This window comes from Haliotis rubra, unplaced genomic scaffold (genome assembly GCF_003918875.1).
Source record: "Haliotis rubra isolate DU_JTF1 unplaced genomic scaffold, ASM391887v1 Scf650, whole genome shotgun sequence".
Classification (NCBI taxonomy): domain Eukaryota; kingdom Metazoa; phylum Mollusca; class Gastropoda; order Lepetellida; family Haliotidae; genus Haliotis; species Haliotis rubra.
In genome coordinates, this window is record NW_025767358.1 from 421,092 (window position 1) to 446,323 (window position 25,232).

General features: G+C 42.8%; 1 protein-coding gene across 1 annotated transcript in view; it reads right to left on the reverse strand.

Moving 5' to 3' along the window:
* Window positions 1-22,962, reverse strand: part of LOC124257174 — a 50,026-nt gene extending 27,064 nt beyond the window's left edge. Inside the window, exon 1 of the mRNA XM_046691194.1 lies at window positions 22,467-22,962. The gene's annotated coding sequence lies outside the window, so the exon portion shown is untranslated. The remainder of the gene's footprint in view (window positions 1-22,466) is intronic.
* Between the last annotated feature and the right edge of the window lie 2,270 nt (window positions 22,963-25,232).

A 25,232-nucleotide genomic window follows, 5' to 3' on the forward strand; every position in this document is an offset into this window, starting at 1 on the left:
AAAGAAAATCAAATTATGCTGTTCTGTGTATCAAGGATTCCAATATCATTGATATGTTTCATGATGGACTTGACAACAAAGGCACTTCTTTTCGGACGTATAAATTCGTAGTATTGTGTGTTACTATTTTATGGTCACTTTCCTTAGTGCTTGCAGTTGAAGGTCTTCCTCATGTTTGGTGCTCTCCCCTCTCTTTTTGAAGGCCGCAACCGGTTCGGAGCAATAGCAAAGCGTGATGGTTCTTTACGTCAACACCACGTCGACATGGATTGCTTTTAGAATAGCATGTAGCTCTGTGTGAGTCTGAGAATGAGTGTGAGTGTGAGTTTGAGTGAGTACAATATTTTGACATATGACCTCACTGCCGAGACCGACTTTCACATACACATTATTGCAAAGATATATTATTCGTATGTATAACCTACAGTAGAAACACGATGTTGTAAGCACTTTGGTGTCCATTGTCACAAACGAGGAGGGGCGGTGGGGTAGCCTAGTGGTTAAGGCGTTCGCTCGTCACGCCGAAGACCCGGGTTCGATTCCCCACATGGGTACAATGTGTGAAGCCCATTTCTGGTGTCCCCCGCCGTGATGTTGCTGGAATATTGCTAAAAGCGGCGTAAAACCAAACTCACTCACTCACTCACAAACGAGGAACAACCAGGCCATGAGGCCTACAGAAGCTGCCTGGTATGGTATTGCGGAAATTAAAAACAAACACTGATTCAGCAAAATTCAGCAGGATCTAATTACATTCTGAAAGATGTGATCTTACCAACCCTCCAGGGAAACCATTTGTACATTACTTCAATCCCCATTAAGGGCACAGACGCAAACAATCTAAGTTCATAAATGTATGCTACCAATATCTAAAAGAAGACACTTTCATTGAAATTCCTGAAAATATTATATTGTACAGAGTATTTCTTTGATGCCTCCATGTATATAGGTGTAGGTAGAAAGAGTGCCAACACACAAAAGACAAAATGGAAAAAAACAACAAAGCAAAAACACCCCCAAATAAACAACAAATAAACAAAAAAAACCACTGTTGTTCATCAGAGCAGGTGAGAAATGAAATAAAAACACAGCAATACAAACAACAAAAATAAACAACAAATAAACAAAAAAAAACACTGTTGTTTAATCAAAATGCAAAATGCAAAAAAACAACCCCAAAGCAGACCTTAAGCAAAATACAAAAAACAACAAAGACAAAACAAAACAAACCCCTTCCCACCAAAAATAAAATAAATAAAATAGAAAAATAAATAAATAAAACAAAAATAACCAACAACCTCAAAATAAACAACAAATAAACAAATCAATAGACTGTCATCAGAGCAGGAGAGACCTATTTTGCTTACACGCCTAACAGTCCACCTGTAATCTTCTAACAACACTGACATTACCAACTGGCGTGTTACATGAGATTGTTTGAACAGATAGTACCTTTACTGTCCTATCTACAGGCAATATTACCCAGCATGGACTGTTTATAGTAAAAGACAGTAATCCTACCACAATCTGACAGGAACCTCATCACTTGTTCCCTGTACAGGAAACCCAAGCCGTCGCTTATTGGTCACGTCTCGCAGAATCTCACGAGATCTTCATCACGTCATTCTGGGATTAACCGACGGCAGAGGATATTGCGTGACACTAGATTAATAAACGATGGAATAATCTGGAAGCTGAAATCCACGTGGGATGTGTCATATGACAAATCGACACATTATCTTTGTCTGATTGGTGTGATAGATCGCCGTGGGACAATTGCATCATTAATTCTGGTAATGGATGTATTTGACGTTTTTAGTCGCTCTGATGGGATGGGGGTTGATATCGTTTACACACTCCACTACTAACTACAACAAAAATTACCATGACAAACGTGTCACGCACCATCAGTGGGTTTTGTTTCACTCATGGGATATTCGCAGGGTTTGGTTGAGTGTTTGGAAGGCAGAGTAAACCGCTGATTCTATCATTGGATGAGTGCCTTAAATTTCCGCCTTAAAGCTCTTGTATAAGTACCTTGAAAATTATATAACACTGTATATGGACTGGTATATCATCCATGCCATGATGTACTTGTATAAGTACCTTTTAAAATCACCCTATATGGACTGTTATATTTTCCATGCCTCAAACCTCCAATTTAAAGCTCTTGTATAAGTGGCTTTTAAATTAATGTGTTACCGTATATGGACTGTTATATCTTCCATGCCTTGATGTACTTGTATAAGTACCCTGTAAAATCACTGTATATGGACTGTTATATGTTCCATGCCTCAAACCTCCAATTTAAAGCTCTTGTATAAGTACCTTGTAAATGTATGTATTACTGTATATGGACTGTAATATCTTCCATGCCCTGATGTACTTGTGTAAGTACCTTGCAAAACTATGTATCACTGGATCTGGACTGTTATGTGCTCGGTTCCCAATTGCGTAGATCGATGCCCATGCTGTTGATCACTGGGTTGTCTGGTCCAGACTCGATTATTTACAGACTGCCACCATATAGCTGGAATATTGCTGAATGCGGCGTAAAACTAAACTCACTCACTCACCCGCCTTGCTGTACCTGTATAAGTACTTGGTAATGTATCACTCTATATGGACCATGTAGTACAAACCACTGTACCGAAATAAAGAAGTAAAAAAAAAAGAATGGGTGATTGTGTGGAAGGGTGGTGAATCAGTGATCGTATGGATGGGTGGGTGAATCAGTGATTGTATGGATGTGTGGGTGAATCAGTGATTGTATGGATGGGTGGGTGAATCAGTGATTGTATGGATGGGTGGGTGAATCAGTGATTGTATGGACGGGTGAGTGAATCAGTGATCGTATAGATGGGTGGGTGAATCAGTGATTGTATGGATGGGTGGGTGAATCAGTGATTGTGTGGATGGGTGAGTGAATCAGTGATTGTATGGATGTGTGAGTGAATCAGTGATTGTATGGATGTGTGAGTGATTCAGTTATTGTGTGGATTGGTGGGTGAATCAGTGATTGTATGGATGGGTGGGTGAATCAGTGATTGTATGGACAGGTGAGTGAATCAGTGATTGTGTGGATGGGTGGGTGAATCAGTGATCGTATGGATGGGTGGGTGAATCAGTGATTGTATGGATGGGTGGGTGAATCAGTGATTGTATAGATGGGTGGGTGAATCAGTGATTGTATGGACAGGTGAGTGAATCAGTGATTGTATAGATGGGTGGGTGAATCAGTGATCGTATGGATGTGTGGGTGAGTCAGTGATCGTATAGATGGGTGGGTGAATCAGTGATTGTATGGATGGGTGAGTGAGTCAGTGATTGTGTGGATGGGTGGGTGAATCAGTGATCGTATGGATGGGTGAGTGAGTCAGTGATTGTGTGGATGGGTGAGTGAATCAGTGATTGTATGGATGGGTGGGTGAATCAGTGATTGTGTGGATGAGTGAGTGAATCAGTGATTGTATGGATGGGTGAGTGAATCAGTGATTGTATGGATGGGTGAGTGAATCAGTGATTGTATGGATGTGTGAGTGAATCAGTGATTGTATGGATGGGTGGGTGAATCAGTGATTGTATGGATGGGTGAGTGAATCAGTGATTGTGTGGAAGGGTGGGTGAATCAGTGATTGTGTGGATGGGTGAGTGAATCAGTGGTTGTATAGATGGGTGGGTGAATCAGTGATTGTGTGGATGGGTGAGTGAATCAGTGATTGTATGGATGGGTGAGTGAATCAGTGATTGTATGGATGGGTGAGTGAATCAGTGATTGTGTGGATGGGTGAGTGAATCAGTGATTGTATGGATGGTAGAGTGAATCAGTGATTGTGTGGATGGGTGGGTGAATCAGTGATTGTATGGATGGGTGAGTGAATCAGTGATTGTATAGATGGGTGGGTGAATCAGTGATTGTGTGGATGGGTGAGTGAATCAGTGATTGTATGGATGGGTGAGTGAATCAGTGATTGTATGGATGGGTGGGTGAATCAGTGATTGTATGGATGGGTGGGTGAATCAGTGATTGTGTGGATGTGTGAGTGAATCAGTGGTTGTATAGATGGGTGGGTGAATCAGTGATTGTATGGATGGGTGGGTGAATCAGTGATTGTGTGGATGGGTGAGTGAATCAGTGATTGTATGGACGGTGAGTGAATCAGTGATTGTATGGATGTGTGAGTGAATCAGTGGTTGTATAGATGGGTGGGTGAATCAGTGATTGTGTGGATGGGTGAGTGAATCAGTGGTTGTGTGGAAGGGTGAGTGAATCAGTGATTGTATGGATGGGTGAGTGAATCAGTGATTGTATGGATGGGTGAGTGAATCAGTGGTTGTATGGATGGGTGAGTGAATCAGTGATTGTATGGATGGGTGGGTGAATCAGTGATTGTATGGATGGGTGGGTGAATCAGTGATTGTGTGGATGGGTGAGTGAATCAGTGATTGTATGGACGGTGAGTGAATCAGTGATTGTATGGATGTGTGAGTGAATCAGTGGTTGTATAGATGGGTGGGTGAATCAGTGACTGTGTGGATGGGTGAGTGAATCAGTGATTGTATGGATGGGTGGGTGAATCAGTGATTCCATGGATGGGTGAGTGAATCAGTGATTGTATGGATGGGTGAGTGAATCAGTGGTTGTATAGATGGGTGGGTGAATCAGTGATTGTGTGGATGGGTGAGTGAATCAGTGATTGTATGGACGGTGAGTGAATCAGTGATTGTATGGATGTGTGAGTGAATCAGTGGTTGTATAGATGGGTGGGTGAATCAGTGACTGTGTGGATGGGTGAGTGAATCAGTGGTTGTGTGGAAGGGTGAGTGAATCAGTGATCGTATAGATGGGTGAGTGAATCAGTGATTGTATGGATGGGTGAGTGAATCAGTGATTGTATGGATGGGTGAGTGAATCAGTGATTGTGTGGATGGGTGAGTGAATCAGTGATTGTATGGATGGTGAGTGATTCAGTGATTGTATGGATGGGTGAGTGAATCAGTGATTGTATGGATGTGTGAGTGAATCAGTGATTGTATGGATGGGTGAGTGAGTCAGTGATTGTATGGATGGGTGAGTGAATCAGTGATTGTGTGGATGGGTGGGTGAGTCAGTGATTCAATGGACGGGTGAGTGAATCAGTGATTGTATGGATGGGTGAGTGAGTCAGTGATTGTATGGATGGGTGAGTGAATCAGTGATTGTATGGATGGGTGGGTGAATCAGTGATTGTATGGATGGTAGTGAATCAGTGATTGTATGGATGGGTAAGTGAATCAGTGATTGTATGGACGGTGGTGAATCAGTGATTGTGAATGGATGTGAGTGTGATTGTATAGATGGGTGAGTGAATCAGTGATTGTATGGATGGGTGAGTGAATCAGTGATTGTATGGATGGGTGAGTGAATCAGTGATTGTATGGATGGGTGAGTGAATCAGTGATTGTGTGGATGGGTGAGTGAATCAGTGATTGTATGGATGTGTGAGTGAATCAGTGATCGTATGGATGGGTGAGTGAATCAGTGATTGTATGGAAGGGTGAGTGAATCAGTGATTGTATGGATGGGTGAGTGAATCAGTGATTGTATGGATGTGTGAGTGAATCAGTGATTGTATGGATGGGTGAGTGAATCAGTGATTGTATGGATGGGTGAGTGAGTCAGTGATTCAATGGACGGGTGAGTGAATCAGTGATTGTATGGATGGGTGGGTGAATCAGTGATTGTATGGATGGGTGAGTGAATCAGTGATTGTATATATGTGATCAGTGATTGTATGGATGGAGTGAATCAGTGATTGTGCGGATGGGTGAGTGAATCAGTGATTGTATGGATGTGTGAGTGAATCAGTGATTGTATGGATGTGTGAGTGATTCAGTTATTGTGTGGATTGGTGGGTGAATCGGTGATTGTGTGGATGGGTGGGTGAATCAGTGATTGTATGGATGTGTGAGTGAATCAGTGATTGTATGGACAGGTGAGTGAATCAGTGATCGTATGGATGGGTGGGTGAATCAGTGATTGTATGGACAGGTGAGTGAATCAGTGATCGTATGGATGGGTGGGTGAATCAGTGATTGTATGGATGGGTGGGTGAATCAGTGATTGTATGGACGGGTGAGTGAATCAGTGATCGTATGGATGGGTGGGTGAATCAGTGATCGTATGGACGGTGAGTGAATCAGTGATTGTATGGATGGGTGGGTGAATCAGTGATTGTATGGACGGGTGAGTGAATCAGTGATCGTATAGATGGGTGGGTGAATCAGTGATTGTGTGGATGGGTGGGTGAATCAGTGATTGTGTGGATGGGTGAGTGAATCAGTGATTGTATGGATGTGTGAGTGAATCAGTGATTGTATGGATGTGTGAGTGAATCGGTGATTGTGTGTGCAGACGATTGTATGGATATGTGAGTGAAACAATGAATGTAAGGATATCTCTCTCTTTCTGTCTCTCTGTCTGTCTCTGTCTCTCTGTCTGTCTGTCTGCCCCCCCCCCCCCCCTCTCTCTCTCTCACTCTCTCTCTCTCTCTCTATTTTATTTTGAGCATCGATCAACCAGTGTGCTGCATCGGCAGACTGTTTTCAACATCGAAAGTCCAGTGTATCATATCTCCCGCAAACCTGTCCTTTTCCTCTTTAGCTGTTCTGCATCTTATGAAAAACTGGGAAATGTAAATGCAGCTTTGTAAGACAATTAAGAAGCATTAGTCTTCAAACGCTACCCCCTTTAAACATCGTGTGTATCTAAAGCGCTTTAATATGTCAAACACACGTTTTACAATTTTGCAAATGTAACGCACGGATTCGTTCGGAACAGCGCTTGGATTTTCTGATCTAATTCATTACAAAATCAGAAGCCATTGATGTTTGGGTACCTATTTCCCCGGAGATTGAAAACGCAATACATAGTTTCATTTCACGGTTCCTGATGTCTGGCTAATGGATTCCACAGAACTGGGAACGTCTAGCGGCGGTGTACACGCCGCTTGCACACTGCACTTGGACACCGTGCACCAACACGGGTACTATCGATTTATTAATTGACAATTTCCTTTCGGGTAAGAAATCAATAGCGTGGAGGGAACATCACGTTTTAACTCATTACACAAGCATACAGCGCTGACGAACAGAGGTTGAACTCGTCTTGAAAGTGTTACCAAATAAGATTATGGCCATCATCATAGCTGAAACAGTATCTTCCAGCTTCTTCTAATGGGTTGGTTTTACAAATCAAAGGGATTGCTCTGAAACGCTCGTAAAACGTAAACCGTTTTTTTAAATGATTTCTTCATATTTGGATTTTCTTTTCAGATCCTCAGCTTCAACATGTGCTCGAGTAGTCTAAATACAAAGTACATGAACTACAAACCAAATAAATAATGACAATAACCACAGCTGTAACAACAATAATAATACATTGCTTCTTATACCATACTTCATACTCAGATACCCGAAGAGTGAAAAACCCAAGCTCACATTGAGACTAGTGTTGGGAATTGTTTAAAATCTCAAAATTGAAGATTGGTTCATTACAACCGATCAGTCATCGAAAATAATTGGTTAGCGTCATTTATTAAAGTTGTTAATGCACAAAAAATAAGTAAGAAAACATGTAGTTTTTTTGGGGGGGTTTTGTGCAAAATAACACATCTTTAAAGGATGACTATTATGTTAGGAACATAAATTTCTTAGAGTCTTTAAGATAATTCAATCACGAGCCTGTAGTGCTTATGAAATATAATAGACAAAACCAACCTAGAGAAAAATACTGTTAATGAAAACAAGTGTTCCAGAATTGTTTGTGTTCGATTATGAGAAAACATGATCGATTGCTTGGTCGTTTAGTCACTGCGACCAATCTTCGATTATTTCAATTAATCGGACCACCACTAATTGAGACAGCACAAGATTAAAAGTCATCGGAAAATTTCATACTACCATCGGGTACCCATTTACTGCTGATTACATAGCCATATTGGAACAATGTCCTTAGTGTTTCCATGAGGCGCAGGACCAGTGTTACGTAACTTAGCTTGAATGACACACAGAACCACGCATTTCCACCACGTTTCAATATAACACGCTTTTGATGTGTGGGTCATATTGAATGTTCCAAGTGATTAAAGCGTTCGCTCGTCACGGCGAAGACCCCGGGTTCGATTCTTCTCATAGGTTCCATGTGTGGGGCCGATATTTGGTGTCCCCCGCCGTACATTTGCTGGAATATTGCTATTGAATACTGAATATCATGCTTACAGGCGTTCACTTAAGAACATACATCTGGGAGCAGATATAACGGTGTATGCTTGTTGCGCTTAGCAGTATTCCAACTATACTATTCACACTTTGCTAAGGATCAAATCATGGATTCAACAGAAAACTTGGTTTAAATACCTAAGCTTGTTGTAAGCATGGATCTTAGGTTTCAGCATGTCATTGCATCTTGTGGATCCCATACCTGCTGTTGACACGTTTATTTGTCAGTGACTCGTTCCATGATTTGCAAAATGGTTGATTGGTGCCGTGAAAACCATTTTATGGTTACTCATGTATCAAGTGCATAAGGTTAGATTAAAGTGCTTGTTTGCCTAAATAGGGGTTACCATATTAATATTTATCCTGTTTTAAATGGATACAGTTTCAAATTTTAAAGTTGTGAAATTTTGTGCTCCTCAGCAAAGTGTGCGTAGTATACGTAACAAGGGCCATTTAAATAAACGACCTAGAAAACAACACATGACAGAGAGCATGATAAATCTCAGGGTACTATGAAGTGTCTAAGCAACCAATCGTCATTGTAGACCAACTTTATTCCTCACAGGGTGATGTGGGAGTACAGCCCATGTTACGAAGAATAGTTAATCTTGTTCCGCTTTTAGTTATTGTTTTCCGCTTACCAATCCTATTTTTTTACAAGTACGTTTTGGAGGAAATCAAGATGGCAGCCTTCATAACCTTCTGTTGCCATGTGCTGTGGAAATAAAACCTAGAAATATCGAACAGACACTTATTTTCAACCCACTCACTATGTCGCATAACGCCAGCACTTCATATATCACGAGTTGCAGTGAAGTTCTCATTTGTTAAACACTTGTGCTGCCATAAGTTGAACATCAACGTCCGAATCACAGAACACGGAAGTGACATAGAAAGTCGTCGATGTGAGACTGCCTGGTCACGTGACAAATATAGAGTGACCATGTGTCGTGTTTCAGCATACGGGCACTATACCATGGTCCCGATCCACGAAGCGTTCGTAGCCCTACGACATTCGTAAGCCTGTGATAAAATATAGAGCTGCGAGAGGTCGTAACGTTACGAATATTTAACAGTATGCACACGTAAAGAAAATGTCTTCACTGCCTCGACAAAAGTTGAATCGGAAAAACGTGTTGTATTTGAATGCTCTCTATATTCCCACATCCAAGTAGACCTTTTTTTCTGCAGCCAGTGATGTTTTACCAGAATTTTACCTGACGTTGAAAAATTAACACTCCTCTTTAGATATGAACACCTTTTTGAAATATATAGTATGACCAGAAATTATTGAGAATTTTAGGAATATGTTTAATTGGATTTCTAGTATAAACAACCTTGACCAGCTATCAAGTGCTTGGTTTCATTCAAGAGAGACAACTCCGTTTATCCTTTTTCATTAGTTTGTGAAGAGTTATCTCCCTTTGTTTACTTGCTAGCTGACGACATTTTCTGTGATCCTCTGTATGGATGATTTAAAGAAGAGGAAGTTGATTTTAGAGTATTATAACAAGGACATCAGATCAGCTAAAGTGATTTCAAGTAGAACAGGCATCCCTTTGTCCACTGTTTATCGTGTTTTGAAAAGTAATCCAAATGGATATGGCATGAGCACCAGGCAGGCGCAGTTAGGCCCAGAAAATTGACTGTCGGTGACAGGGGGCGGCTTGGTATTCTTGTTTCTAAAAACAAACGAAGGAGTTTAGAAAACGTAAGGCTGGATATGATTGATAGGGGAACTGTGGCTGTCTGTAAAGGAGACAATTAGAAATGAGCTGCATGCAATGGGTTGGCAGAAAAGTCGAATTCCATCACCGGAACCTGAACAAAAGGAGCGAAGGTTGAACTGGTGCTTACAGCATAGAACTTTTAACTGGGACAATGTGATTTTCTCAGATGAAAGTTCTGTGTGGCTGTTTCCTAATACACTGAAATTCTGGACCCAACAAACTGAAAAACCTTTGTATCAGCGCCCAAAGTACAGTCCGAAATTTAACGTGTGGGGTGGCATATCTGTGTTAGGGGCAACGCCCCTCTGTGTATTTGAAGGGAATATGAACAGTGAGCGGTACACAGATATTCTCGAGGGATATTTACTTCCATCTGCTCACGTGTTCTATGGAAAATTTTGGATTTTCCAGCAGGACAACGACCCAAAACATCGTTCAAAGCATTCACAGGCCTGGTTTCGGACCCAAAATATGACATTATTAGATTGGCCAAGCTATAGCCCTGACCTAAATCCAATAGAAAATGTTTGGGGACTTATGAAGGAAAGTGTCAATAAGAAAAATCTGACAAATATTGCTGAAATGAAAGAAGAGGTGGTCCGATATTGGGACAGCATGGACCACGACTTTCTAACTTCTTTGATCAGTAGTATGCCCCGCCGCATTGAAGCCTGCATTGCTGCCCATGGTGACTTGACAAAATACTAACTGTTCACCTGTCTTTGAATCTGGAGTTATGTTCTGCTAATATTCACATTTAATACATGAGTAATGAGTGAATTTTTAATTATTTTTTTACAATCTTTAAATTCTCAATAATCAGTATATGTGAAACGCTGCTTTAGTCTACTTTTAATGCGTCAAAAGTACTTGCATAAATAATGTATATTTTTATGCTTTCATCATCCCATTGTCTATCTACTGAACGTATATTAATTTCATACAGTATTTTCATGATTATTCTATGATTTTTACATTATATATTTTTTATCTCGTCCATAGGAGTGGCATTTATACTTATATTTATTGTTTACAAATTGAATGCAATTATGTATATATGGTGAGACGGTGATAAACAAACTGCGTAGTCACGCGACTATATCAACTGTTTGTTTGTTTGGTTGTTTATTTGTTTAACGCAACACTCAGCAAAATGCCAGCTATATGGCGGCAGTTTGTCAATAATCGAGTCTGGACCAGACAATCCAGTGATCAACAGCATGAGCATCGATCTACGCAAATGGGATACGATGGCATGTGCCAGCCAAGTCAGCGAACCTGACCACCCGACCCCGTTAGTCGCCCCTTACGACAAGCATGGGCTGGTTTTCGATCGATCCACAAAACTGTTACTCGATGGCACACATCAATAGAATCAGCGAGCGTTACATCCCCATACCGTTCGTCGCCTTTTAACAAACATGGGTTACTGAAGACCAACAGACCGTCACGGGCACATAATGTATGTAATCGATTATTGGTCAGACAAATCATTCATTGATTTAGGGGCTGGTATTCATAATCAGTATTCTTCTTCAGTACATACGTATGTCTATGTAGAGCGGAAACAGACTTAATACTGGTGGGTGAGTGAGTGAGTGAGTTCAGTTATACGCCGCTTTTAACAATATTCCAGCTATATCACGGCGGGGGACACCAGAAATGGGCTTCACTCATTGTACCCATGTTGGGAATCAAACCCGGGTCTTCGGCGTGACGAGCGAACGCTTTAACCACTAGGTTACCCAACGCCCCAGACTTAATACTGGACTAGTAACGGCGTTGATGTAGCTACATGTGGTATGAACAACGAAAAAATGATATATACAGAGAGAACCTTTGATGAGGTGCTGTCAAGGCTTAATATGCAATTTTAAACCAAAGAGGTTAATATTTGACCGGTTTTCATATATCATTAGCAGGGTTGTATACATACTCTAATAATACAGGTGTTTTTGTTTAGTTTTTTAAATAAATGTTTCACCGATTTTATCATACCCTTTGCCATTAAAAAGCAAGTTTGGATGAAGGGAAGAATCCATCCAATCAAGATGGCGTGATAAGGTGCGCGAAGCTGGATGTCTATCAACCTCTATACCCACTTATACAAACAAGAAAGTACAGAACAAACTTGCTGATTCTGATATCAGATTGAAAGAGATTTCATTCCGGTACAGTGTACAAGGCAGCTAGTATGAGTGCACCACGCAATGCGCGCAATGATAATGGACACTGTTCCATGCATATCGCTGATCTCAAGCACAAACTGACCTCTGCAATATTTACCACTTCGCTACATTGTGGGAGTTTGCCATCATTGAAGCAGGGAGATATGACTATCGATCATCTGCCCTTGTTGTGTACCGAACATCGTGGACCGTGGATATGGCCGCTTATTATGAGTGCAGTTTATATAGAAATACACATCAGTTGATAGCCAGTGCTTTAAAATTCATACATAGGCGTCAATATTGTAGTCGTAGGAGTAGCTATGTAGTCGTAGTAGTAGTAGTAGTAGTAGTAATTATAGTAGGGGTGGTAGTAGCAGTAGTAGTAGTAGTAGCGGCAGCAGTAGTAGTAGTAGTAGTAGTAGTAATTATAGTAGGGGTGGTAGTAGCAGTAGTAGTAGTAGTAGTAGCAGTAGTAGTAGTAGTAGTAGGAGTAGTAGTAGTAATTATAGTAGGGGTGGTAGTAGCAGTAGTAGTAGTAGTAGTAGTAGTACTAGCAGCAGTAGTAGTAGTAGTAGTAATTATAGTAGGGGTGGTAGTAGCAGTAGTAGTGGTAGTAGTAGTAGTAGTAGTAGTAGTAGTAGTAGTAGTAGTAGTACTAGCAGTAGTAGTAGTAGTGGTAGTGGTGGTGGGAGTGGTGGTGGTTGTGGTGGGTAGTGGTGGTGGTAGTGGTGGTGGTAGTGGTGGTGGTGGTGGGAGTGGTGGTGGTGGTGGTAGTGGTAGTGGGAGTGGTAGTGGTGTTGGTGGTGGTAGTGGTGGTGGTAGTGGTAGTGGTAGTGGGAGTGGTGTTGGTGGTGGTAGTGGTAGTGGTGGGAGAGGTGGTGGTGGAAGTGGTGGTAGTGGTGGTGGTGGTGGTGGGAGTGGTGGTGGTGGTGGTGGTGGTAGTGGTGGGTGGGAGAGGTGGTGGTGGGAGTGGTGTTTGTGTTTGTGTTGTTGTTGGTGGTGGTGGGAGTGGTGGGAGGCAGTGGTGGTGGGTGGGGTGGTGGTGGTGGTGGTAGTGGTAGTGGTAGTGGGAGTGGTGTTGGTGGTGGTGGTGGTAGTGGTGGGAGAGGGTGGTGGTGGTGGTGAGTGGTGGTGGTGGTGGGAGCAGTGGTGGTGGTAGTGGTGGGTGGTGGTGGTGGGAGCAGTGTTTGTGTTTGTGTTGGTGGTGGTGGTGGTTGGAGTGGTGGGAGCGGTTGTAGTGGGTAGGGTGAGGTGTAGTGGTGGTGGAGTGGTGGTAGTGGTAGTGGTAGTGGGAGTGGTGTTGGTGGTGGTAGTGGTAGTGGTGGGAGAGGTGGTGGTGGAAGTGGTGGTAGTGGTGGTGGTGGTGGGGTAGTGGTGGTGGTGGTGGTGGTGGTAGTGGTGGTGGTAGTGGGAGTGGTGTTGGTGGTGGTGGTGGTGGGAGTGGTGGTGGTGGTGGTGGTGGTAGTGGTGGTGGTAGTGGGAGTGGTGTTGGTGGTGGTGGTGGGTAGTGGTGTTTGTGTTTGTGTTGTTGTTGGTGGGAGTGGTGGTGGTGGGTAGGGGTGGTGGTGGTGGTAGTGGTAGTGGTAGTGGTAGTGGGAGTGGTGTTGTTGGTGGTGGTGGTAGTGGTGGGAGAGGTGGTGGTGGTAGTGGTGGTGGTGGTGGGAGCGGTGGTGGTGGTAGTGGTGGGTAGTGGTGGTGGGAGCGGTGTTTGTGTTTGTGTTGGTGGTGGTGGTGGTTGAAGTGGTGGGAGCGGTTGTGGTGGGTAGGGGTGGTGGTGGTAGTGGTTGTGGTGGAGGTAGTGGTGGCTGTAGACGAGTGATATCGGTATAATATTATTAGTATCTAAACAGGGCTTTGAAATAAGGCAACAGATACGGTGTTCCCATGTGTAGAAACAAAGATGATCTGCGAGATGAGCAAAGTCACCATCTACTCATACATCGCCCTACACTGTCGGCTACACATCTGTCTTCTATAAAGGACGCTCACAACGTCGGCAGTTTGGGTCATGTTCCGATCAGAATCATGGAATTGCTTTCATAATTAACCTCACGTGGCCAGAGCCCCCGATAATGAAAACTGGGATAAACACAATCTGCGTGATGGGTTGCTGATAATGAAACTCCCCCATCAACCTGGAAGCGCTTTACCTAAATTGTGGGTTTGACGTGTATTTGATCCCATCAGTTAGCGTGGCGCTTCAGAGGATCACTACAGCGTCTGAATATCGTTCTGTAGCCGTATAAAGTGGCTATATATTGTAATGAGCATTTAAGCCGTGGAATTATTAGCTGGTCATTATGGTTCCTTAAGTATCATATGTGTGATTGTGGGCTCCATGTGGTTGAGATACAACTGTATATGGCGAACTATTTGTCAGATTGCTTTGCTCGATCGTTTTAGCAATTACCAGATTACACATAAATACTGAAGGTAGTCCCACACCTATACTGGCGTACTGAAGAAAGTCCACACCTGTTTAGGGAGATTATTTAAGGAAAACATTTTGAAACGAGTTTAAGTATGGCTAACAGTTTTGTGTTAGGAATGTCATTAAAATCAAGTTTTTGTTGAATCGCACTTGCATGATATGTACCAACACTATTTAACACAGTCGATTCTGACTGTTAGTGATATATCATTATACAACAACATGGCAAGGTTACCAGCTGCCAAGCGAGAACAAACCGTTGGGATGTCGGAGATAGGAACTTCGAATGGCCATATTGAGAAAACGTTCGGCTGTACAAGGTAGACCACATTCGGGGACACCTCAACAAGCCAGGTTAGCCATCTAACGGTCCAGTTCCTGGGAGACTGAAAGTGACCACCCCGATGACCATCACCTGCGCATTCTCCATCTGCGCAACATGATGTTCTCAGTGACGTCACCAGCATCCACATCGTTCGTCCCCAATATCCTGTCCGTATCCTGTCACGGCTAATTGCCCTGCCTGTTACAATGGTGTTGAACACCTACAGTTACTTGTCCTGCCTGTTACAGTGGTGTTGAACACCTACAGATATTTGTCCTGCTTTACAGCGGTGGTGTTGAACACCTACAGCTAATGGCCCTGCCTGTTACAGTGGTGTTGAACACCTACAGCTAATTGTCCTGCTTTACTGCGGTGGAGTTGAACACCTACAGATAATTGTCCTGTTCGGTACAATGGTGTTGAACACCTTTGGTTACTTGTCCTGCCTGTTACAGTGGTGATGAACACCTACAGCTAATTTTCCTGCTTTACTGCGGTGGTGTTGAACACCTACAGCTAATGGCCCTGCCTGTTACAGTGGTGTTGAACACCTACAGCTAATTGTCCTGCTTTACTGCGGTGGTGTTGAACACCTACAGCTTATTGTCCTGTCTGCTACAGTGGTGTTGAACACCTACAGCTAATTGTCCTGCTTTACTGCGGTGGAGTTGAACGCCTACAGTTAATTGTCCTGTTCGGTACAGTGGTGTTGAACACCTACAGGTAATTGTCCTGTCAGTTACAGTGGTGTTGCACACCTACAGCTAATTTTCCTGCTTTACTGCGGTGGTGCTGAACACCTACAGCTAATGGCCCTGCCTGTTACAGTGGTGTTGAACACCTACAGCTAATTGTCCTGCTTTACTGCGGTGGTGTTGAACACCTACAGCTTATTGTCCTGTCTGCTACAGTGGTGTTGAACACCTACAGCTAATTGTCCTGCTTTACTGCGGTGGAGTTGAACGCCTACAGCTAATTGTCCTGTTCGGTACAGTGGTGTTGAACACCTACAGGTAATTGTCCTGTCAGTTACAGTGGTGTTGCACACCTACAGCTAATTTTCCTGCTTTACTGCGGTGGTGTTGAACACCTACAGCTAATTGTCCTGCTTTACTGCGGTGGAGTTGAACAGCTACAGTTAATTGTCGCGCCTGTTACAGTGGTCTTGAACACACAGAGCTAATTGTCCTGCCTGTTACAGTGGTGTTGAACACCTACAGCTAATTGTCCTGCTTTACTGCGGTGGAGTTGAACAGCTACAGTTAATTGTCGCGCCTGTTACAGTGGTCTTGAACACACAGAGCTAATTGTCCTGCCTGTTACAGTGGTGTTGAACACCTACAGCTAATTGTCCTGCCTGTCACAGTGGTGTTCAACACCTAAAGTTAATTGCTGTGCTGTACTGTGGTGGAGTTGAACAAGTACATGATATTGCCCTGCCTGTTACAGTGGTGTTGAACACCTACAGCTAATTGTCCTGCCTGTTACAGTGGTGTTCAACACCTACAGTTAATTGCTCTGCTGTACTGTGGTGGAGTTGAACAAGTACATGATATTGCCCTGCCTGTTACAGTGGTATTGAACACCTACAGTTAGTTGTCGCGCCTGTTACAGTGGTGTTGAACACCTACAGTTAGTTGTCGCGCCTGTTACAGTGGTCTTGAACACCTACATTTAGTTGTCGCGCCTGTTACAGTGGTGTTGAACACCCAGAGCTAATTGTCCTGCCTGTTACAGTTGTGTTGAACACCTACAGGTAACTGCCCTGCCTGTTACAGTGGTGTTGAACACCTACAGGTAAATGCCCTTAATTTATATGACTCGTGACAACATAAATCAATAGCTGTACATTTGAAAATATTTTCAGATGCATGTACCAGTTGCCTGGAGGATTCATTTTAATGTTTATTTTCACTCATTTTTATGCACGGATGTCATAAAACAAAAAAAAGAAATGTAAAACGATATAAAGGGCCTTGGCAATAGCGTTATCGTACAAACTAACCTCATCCAATAAAAAATAACACTGAAGGATGCAATCGAGGTTCTATCGATACAACTCTTCCTTGGGCGAGCGAAATTGTCAACAGCCATAATTGAAGAATATCTGTTTACGGAAAATACACGACCTTAATGTGGATTTCTTGTTACAAGAGACAATCCGTTTAGAAAACGAACAAGGAAATGTTGGCTCATGAACAGGAAACACAGAGCTATACAGAGTTAATATTGTGAAAAATATGCATGCAAATATGTATGTGTGCGTGCGTGAGCGCTCGTGTGTGTGTGCGTGGGTGCGTATTTGTGCGTGCGCCTCGTACTAGTTTGGAATAATGCCGGTTTTGAGCATTCTTATATTTTCTATTTTCTCCATTAGTGAGTGAGTGAGTTTAGTTTTACGCCGCACTCAGCAATATTCCAGCTATATGGCGGCGGTCTGTAAATAATCGAGTCTGGACCAGACAATCCAGTGATCAACAGCATGAGCATCGATCTGCGCAATTGGGAACCGATGACATGTGTCAACCAAGTCAGCGAAACTGACCACCCGATCCCGTTAGTCGCCTCTTACGACAAGATAGTCGCCTTTTTATGGCAAGCACATGGGTTGCTGAAGACCTAGTCTACCCCGGATCTTCACGGGTCATTTTCTCCATTAAGTACGATACAGACATTAGAATGTAATAATGGTTTGTTGAACTGATTTACTGTCTGTACTATGTTTACACAGGTGCGCACATGATCCGAGTAGTGTTCCAGTATCATGGTCAACCTGCTTCATTGTCAAAACATGCAGTAGTTCCTTCATTGTCAAGTGAACATTATGTAAACATGGACTCACAAAAATGTGTTAATGAATAATGACAACCAACTGTCATTTTGTCAAAAAATACACAAAAACAACGAATAATTCAAACATGTGACATCACAAGGTATTTCAAGAATGGAGTACTGTTTTCAGACGGTCCGTGTGGAATTCTGTGGAGTTTAATCATGAAGGTAGCGGGCGGGCGTCGAGTTGTGTTTGTGCAAAACATGAGTAAATGAACTTATTCGGTTATGGGTTTATTGGTTGGTGGGTGAGTCGAGGACGTTATCAGTGAGTGAGTGAGTGAGTTAAGATTTAAAGTCACATCGGCAATATTCAGCCATATCCTTATCAGTAGTCGACGTGGTGTATCATCCAGGTGCTGAATTGGGTGAGTGAGTGATATTAGTTTTACGCCGCCTTTGTTCCCATGTGGGGAATCGAACCCGGGTCTTCGGCATGACGAGCGAACGCTTTAATCACTAAAATGAGCGGTGGAATAATTAGACGAAGTTGGTACCCCGACCCATAGAAACTACGATATCGTCACCTTCAGTTACGTCTTGGCTATACACGACTGTTCATCCTCTTCAGTGACAACCCCCTTGAAGATCCGGGTTAGAATTGATCTTCACTAACCCATGCTTGTCGTAAGAGGCGACTAACGGGATCGGGTGGTCAGGCTCGCTGACTGGCTTGACACATGTCATCGTATCCCAATTACGTAGATCGATGTTCATGCTGTTGATCCCTGGATTGTCTGGCCCAGACACGATTATTTACAGACCGCCGCCATATAGCTGGCATATTGCTGAGTGCAGCGCAAAACTAAACTCACTCACTCACTCACTCTCTCACTCACTTTAGTGACAACATCAAATATTCCATCCACACTCGGTAGCCCTCTAGATACTTAATTACTCCACCAGAGTACATTTTCGAGAGGATTCTCCGAGAAAATACAGTGTGTGTTGTACATATTGTAACAATGGCCTATTTTTAACTGTTATCCTCCAAGAAGATTGGAAAAAACACTCAAAGCAGGGCTGCAATAACAATATGTTGTTACGGATGAGAACACTACTGCAGATATTACAAGCACAATGGCTGCAGGGAGCGTCCATGTCAATGTTATGTTGCGTTGCCTTGAGGATCCAAGACGTGAATATTTTACGGTGTAAATCAGGATATATCTTCGTAGATACAATATACATCAGGTTCAGATACAGTATAAAAAGACAGAATATATTCATGCAAGTATGAATCGGTAAATGTTTCATAAGTATACAGCTGTAGTTCCTAGCGTATAATGGCACTTCACAGTTTGGTCTTGGGCCAACTGACAGTCGTCACGTTTGGACCAAATGACAATCGCCTACCTTGTACCAACCGACAGAGGTCACTTTTTGACCAAATGACAGTCGTCACTTTTGGACCAACTGACAGACGCCCCTCTTGGACTAACCGACCGTCGCCACTCTTGTACCAACTGGCAGCCGCAACTTTTGGGTCAGCTGACAGACGCCGCTCTTTGACCAACTGATAGCCGCAACTTTTGGACCACCTGACAGACACCCTCTTGGACAACTGAGAGAGGTCACTTTTGGACCAACTGACAGTCGCCACTTTTGGACCAAATGACAGTCGCCTCTCTTGGGTTAGCTGACAGACGCCGCTCTTGGATCAACTGACAGTCGCAACGTTTGGACCAACTGACAGTCGCCACATAACGTCTACCCTGTTTACAAACGAACTCTGTACAGTGTACTACCCATAAACCCATCTAAAATCAATAACAGAGATGCATCGACACACACGGAACGCTCTCTAAAACATGAACAATTCTACATAAATATTTAACACGTCCGTGATGTTTAGCAACTTATGTTTCGCACGACTTGTGAAGCAATAGGGACGCGAAGTCATGTAGTGTAGAAGCATTCATCGTTGTATACATAGGTCGTGAACATCAATAATGGATAGCAGCAATCACCATAACATCAGTAATCGTCATTGTCTACTAATAACTAATGCAAATGACAGTCGCCGCTCTTGTACTAAATGACAGTCACCACCCTTGGAGAAAATGACAGTCGCCACTCTTGGAGAAAATGGCAGTCGCCGCTGTTGGAGAAAATGGTAGTCGCCTCTCTTGGACCAAATGACGGTCGCCACTCTTGAACCAAATGACAGTCGCCACTCTTGGACCAAATGACAGTCGCAGCTTTTGCACCAACTGACAGTCGCCACTCTTGGACCAACTGACAGTCGCCACATAACGTCTGCCCTGTTTACAAACGAACTATGTACATTGCACTGCCTATAAACCCTACTAAAGTCAATAACACAGATCCACCGACACACTCGGAACACTCTTGGACATTCGCCGCTCGTGGACCAACTGACAGTCGCCGCTCTTGGACCAAATGACAGGCGCAACCCTTGGGCCAAAAATACCCGTCGCTCTTGAACCAAATGACAGTCAACGCTCTTGGACCAACTGACAGTCGCCGCTCCTGGACAAATGACAGTCGCCTCTCTTGGACAAATGACAGTTGTCACTCTTGAACCAAATGACAGTCAACACTCTTGAACCAAATGACAGTCGCCACTCTTGGAGAAAATAACAGTCGCCGCTCTTGGGGGAAAATGACAGCGGCCGATTTTGCACCAACTGACAGTCGCCGCTCTTGGACCAAATGACAGTCGCAGCTTTTGCACCAACTGACAGTCGCCGCTCTTGGACCAACTGACAGTCGCCACATAACGTCTGCCCTGTTTACAAACGAACTATGTACATTACACTGCCTATAAACCCTACTGAAGTCAATAACAGAGATGCATCGACACACTCGGAACACTCTAGGACCAGATGACAGTCAACACTCTTGAACCAAATGACAGTCGCCGCTCTTGGAGAAAATGACAGTCGCCGCTCTTGGACCAAATGACGGTCGCCACTCTTGAACCAAATGACAGTCGCCACTCTTGGAGAAAATTACAGTCGCCACTCTTGGAGCAAATGACAGCGGCCGCTCTTCCACCAACTGACAGTCGCCACTCTTGGACCAAATGACAGGCGCAACCCTTGGACCAAAAATACCCGTCGCTCTTGAACCAAATGACAGTCGCCACCCTTGGACAAATGACAGTCGCCACACTTGGACAAATGACAGTTGCCACATTTGGACAAATGACAGTCGTCACTCTTGGAAAAATGACAGTCTCCACATTTGGACAAATGACAGTCGTCACTCTTGGACAAATGACAGTCGCCGCTCTTGAACCAAATAACAGTCGCCACCCTTGGACAAATGACAGTCGTCACTCTTGGACAAATGACAGTCGCCACACTTGGACAAATAACAGTCGCCACCCTTGGACAAAAGATAGTCGTCACTCTTGGACAATGACCGTCGCCGCCCTTGGACAAATGACAGTCGCCACACTTGGACAAATGATAGTCGTCACTCTTGGACAAATGACAGTCGCCACACTTGGACAAATAACAGTCGCCGCCCTTGGACAAATGGTAGTCGTCACTCTTGGACAAATGACAGTCGCCACACTTGGACAAATAACAGTCGCCACCCTTGGACAAATGACAGTCGTCACTCTTGGACAAATGACAGTCGTCACTCTTGAACCAAATGACAGTCATTAGGCATGTCGTCAACATTGTGTCCATCTGTGCAATCTTCACGAAGGTGATTGCTCCGTAATTAGTGTTGTTTGACAACAATCAATTACATTAATATTATAACATATAAACCGTATGATGACTCCATGAGTCGATCGTCTATCGAGCACACTAACGCAGTGCCATGTGTGATATTGTCGTGGAAATATTTCTGACACTGAGAAGTTTGTGGTTAGGTTAATGCGATCATGCTTTTTAAAATTCATCTCACGTTTTTTCACAATAGATTGCAGATAGATTTAAGGATGTTATCGGAGAGAATATTTTCACGACGAGTCGCTGTATTCAACGAATGCTGTATTCATACGTCAACCTTGACCTTATGCAGTGACGGCTCTTTTAATTTGTAAGATTATGATGAAATAACGTAACGGTTAGGTAGGTAATAAATTTATATATATATATATATATATATATATATATACTAGTATATATATATATATATATATATATATATATATATATATATATATATATACGCTCAATCCCGTTAGATATACTTTTTATAATTATTAGTGTGGAAAACTACACTTATAATAATATATCGGTTATCTGACGGGATCGTTTTGTAATTTGTACATATATTATAAACAGGTTATCACATTTGTTTTCATCATACTGGTTTCACGAAACTCGATTCAGACTCTTTATATTAGTTTCCCGATCCCTCGTTATTCCACTCGTTTCGTTACATCATGCAACCAAATCAGTCATCACGACATCAGGAATGACAAGTGTTTATGGATGTTCCATAAAGACTTGTCATTCCTAATGTTGATCATCCATAAGACTTGTCATTCCTAATGTTGATCATCCATAAAGACATGTTAGTCCTAATGTTGATCATCCATAAGACTTGTCATTCCTAATGTTGATCATCCATAAAGACATGTTATTCCTATTGCTCACAATTTCTAGAATGCCTCTCAAACAGTTATTGACACAATATTGACACAAATGAATGGACTGTTAAAATGACTGCGTTACACGAACTCCCATGTAGTTAAACGTGAAATGCCAGAACAAATTCCCATTACTTACCTCTTCTAGTGATGACAGTTTCCGAACACCGAGACGTCCTGTATCAGTATCAGTTGGCCACTCAATATGATGTCGGAGTTAGTCTCCCCAACTGATAGTTACCCTACGTCCCTTCTCCCTCACCACGTGTAGTCCTCCGTGGTCATTGATCTACAACATCTCACTTCCACCCAACGCGCCGCGCCGCATTACCAAGCTTGTAGCAATTCCGTTATGTGCAAACTGTTTCCTTACAGTGCCAGTTACATGCCTCTACAGCACGGTGCTTTTATGTAGCTAGGCGTTCTTCATTACCACATAACTGCTTAGGGATGCCACCCTCTGTTGCCATGCATGCTTCGCATGGACGTGTTCGGTTCTCTAGAAGAAGTGAGCAATGCGACTTGGAGACAAAGAACTTAAGATGAGCCGCGTTCAACAAGAGTGGTAACGTCACGGACATTACAGAGTTAATGATGTGATGTGTAGATAAAACAGGCTGATTCAACACAACCTCTTCCGCAAAGTTAAGTGAAGTGTTAACACATTGAAATAGTCAATATTGATTTACATGGGTTTAAGTGTTTGCTGTGACAGAATGATGTGTTTCCAAATCCATCACCAATTACATTACGTGTTTATGTTGTCTGTTGTGTTCTATCATTCTTTGCATAACTCAAACAGCAATAAATAGAACAAGGCCAGGCTGACGGTTCGGTGCCAACTTAGGTTACATAGTACAACCCTAAACATTTGCGTGCGCTGTGAACGAACCTTCCCATGTTAAGCCGTGAAGACCTAGGTTAGAATTGATCTTCATCAATCAATGCTTGTCGTAAGAGGCGACTAACGGGATCGGGTGGTCAGGCTTGCTGACTTGGTTGACACATTGTGTAGATCGATGCTTATGCTGTTGATCACTGGATTGTCTGGTCCAGACTCGATTATTTACAGACCGTCATCATATAGCTGGAATATTGCTGAGTGCGGCGTTAAACAACAAGCTAACAAAATCAAAATTAAAGGCCTTATTGGAACAGCGTGCATAACCAGACATCACATTTCAGGCATCAGACTCGGTAATCCCCACTGGCGAAGATGGACAAAATTAGCTTCCGCACTGTCACCAAGTTTCGCACACTGAAATATTCTACACGTCAACGTTAAAGGGAAGATGTTTCACGTTCTGCTAATGTTTAGAGGCAGGTAACGGACTTCAAAGGGGTAAGTGGGCGATCCAAACTAAGGACGACCTTCAACCGCCCCCACTTGTTCTCAAGTCTATCATGAGACATAATTCCAACAAGCGTCCTTGAGGATATTTGGCATGGTGCTGCTTCCAGGGTTCAAAAGGGTAAGAGAGCCTGGAGGGGGATCCACGATAAGGAAGACCTTCAACTACCCCCTCTTAGGAAAACGATGATACAAATACTGACACCCAGTGATAATCCATAGCTTAGTTTTCAAACATCACACAAAAAAACATGTTTTTTCTCAAGTACATTACGAGGCATGTTTTGGTCTAACTCCAACATGCATTGGGCATGTTGCCGCTTGCTCTGACAACCTTATGGGCAGCGGAGTCCTGTGAGCCTGGAGGGTGATCTATGATCAGGATGACCTTCAACTCATGTACGTGATATAGTAGACATCTGTCTCACAAATGTGTGTTGTCTGACCAGGACGATATATTGCTTAGAGCAAGTGCTTCTCAACGACTACACACATCACAAAGAAGTTTAATGAGTAACATTGCAGCGCGTGCTCAAAGCAAGTATATGTGCACACAAACCAGTGACGTCACGTATAATCAACCTACTTCTTCATTGTCGAAATGGTCAAAAGTCAATATACTACTGAGCTACTTACCACTCTTTATGAGGGTCAATGGTCAAAGGTCAATATACTACTGAGGTACATACCACTCTTTATGAGGGTCAATGGTCAAAGGTCACTATACAACTGAGCTACTTACCACTCTTTATGAGGGTCAAATCAATATAGCAATTCATTTCGTATGAAAAATGCAAGGTGTTCGTTGGTTTCTTACGGGAATGAAAACCATTTTATAAGTTCGTACATACCACACACACACACACACAAATCAAGACGACATGTATATTCCCCAGCCATTGCCTAAACTTGTCGAGAATATCGTGAGATACATTATTTTAACTTGCGTTCATTTGAATATCATGAACTATGTAACATCGTTATGCATGCAGATGTTGTTACTCCCCTAATCATGGGCAGTAGGGTAAAGCGTCCGCTCGTCACGCTAAAGACGATTCACAATTCCCACATGGGTACAATGTGTGAAGCCTATTTCTGGTGTTCCCGACCTTGATATTGCTAAAAGCGGCGTAAAACTAAACTCACTCACTAATCTCCTAACCTTTACAGCTAATTTAATGTCCAGAGTTTAAGGAACAACGTGTGATCCTCGAAATCTGTAGAACTTCAAAGACATCTCTTATGAATGATCATCTTTTATAGTTTAAGTAAATAGCACATCTACACCATATGTTGAATGTGTAGACCTCCGTTTAACCGAATGTGGTGAAGAAATGTTCTATGGCACCAAAAACAAGCACAGTCTTCATTTCCAGCCTAAGTCAAAGTTGTTGCCATAGAAGCTAAAAAAAATATATTCCTCAAATATTACATTACGAAAACAACATCTCATTGTTGTAATGAAACGCAAAAGCTCCTTCGATTTTTTTCAATCGACATCTGCTACTGTTTCAGGTATAATCCTCATGCTTTATACAATGGATGAGAAGATTG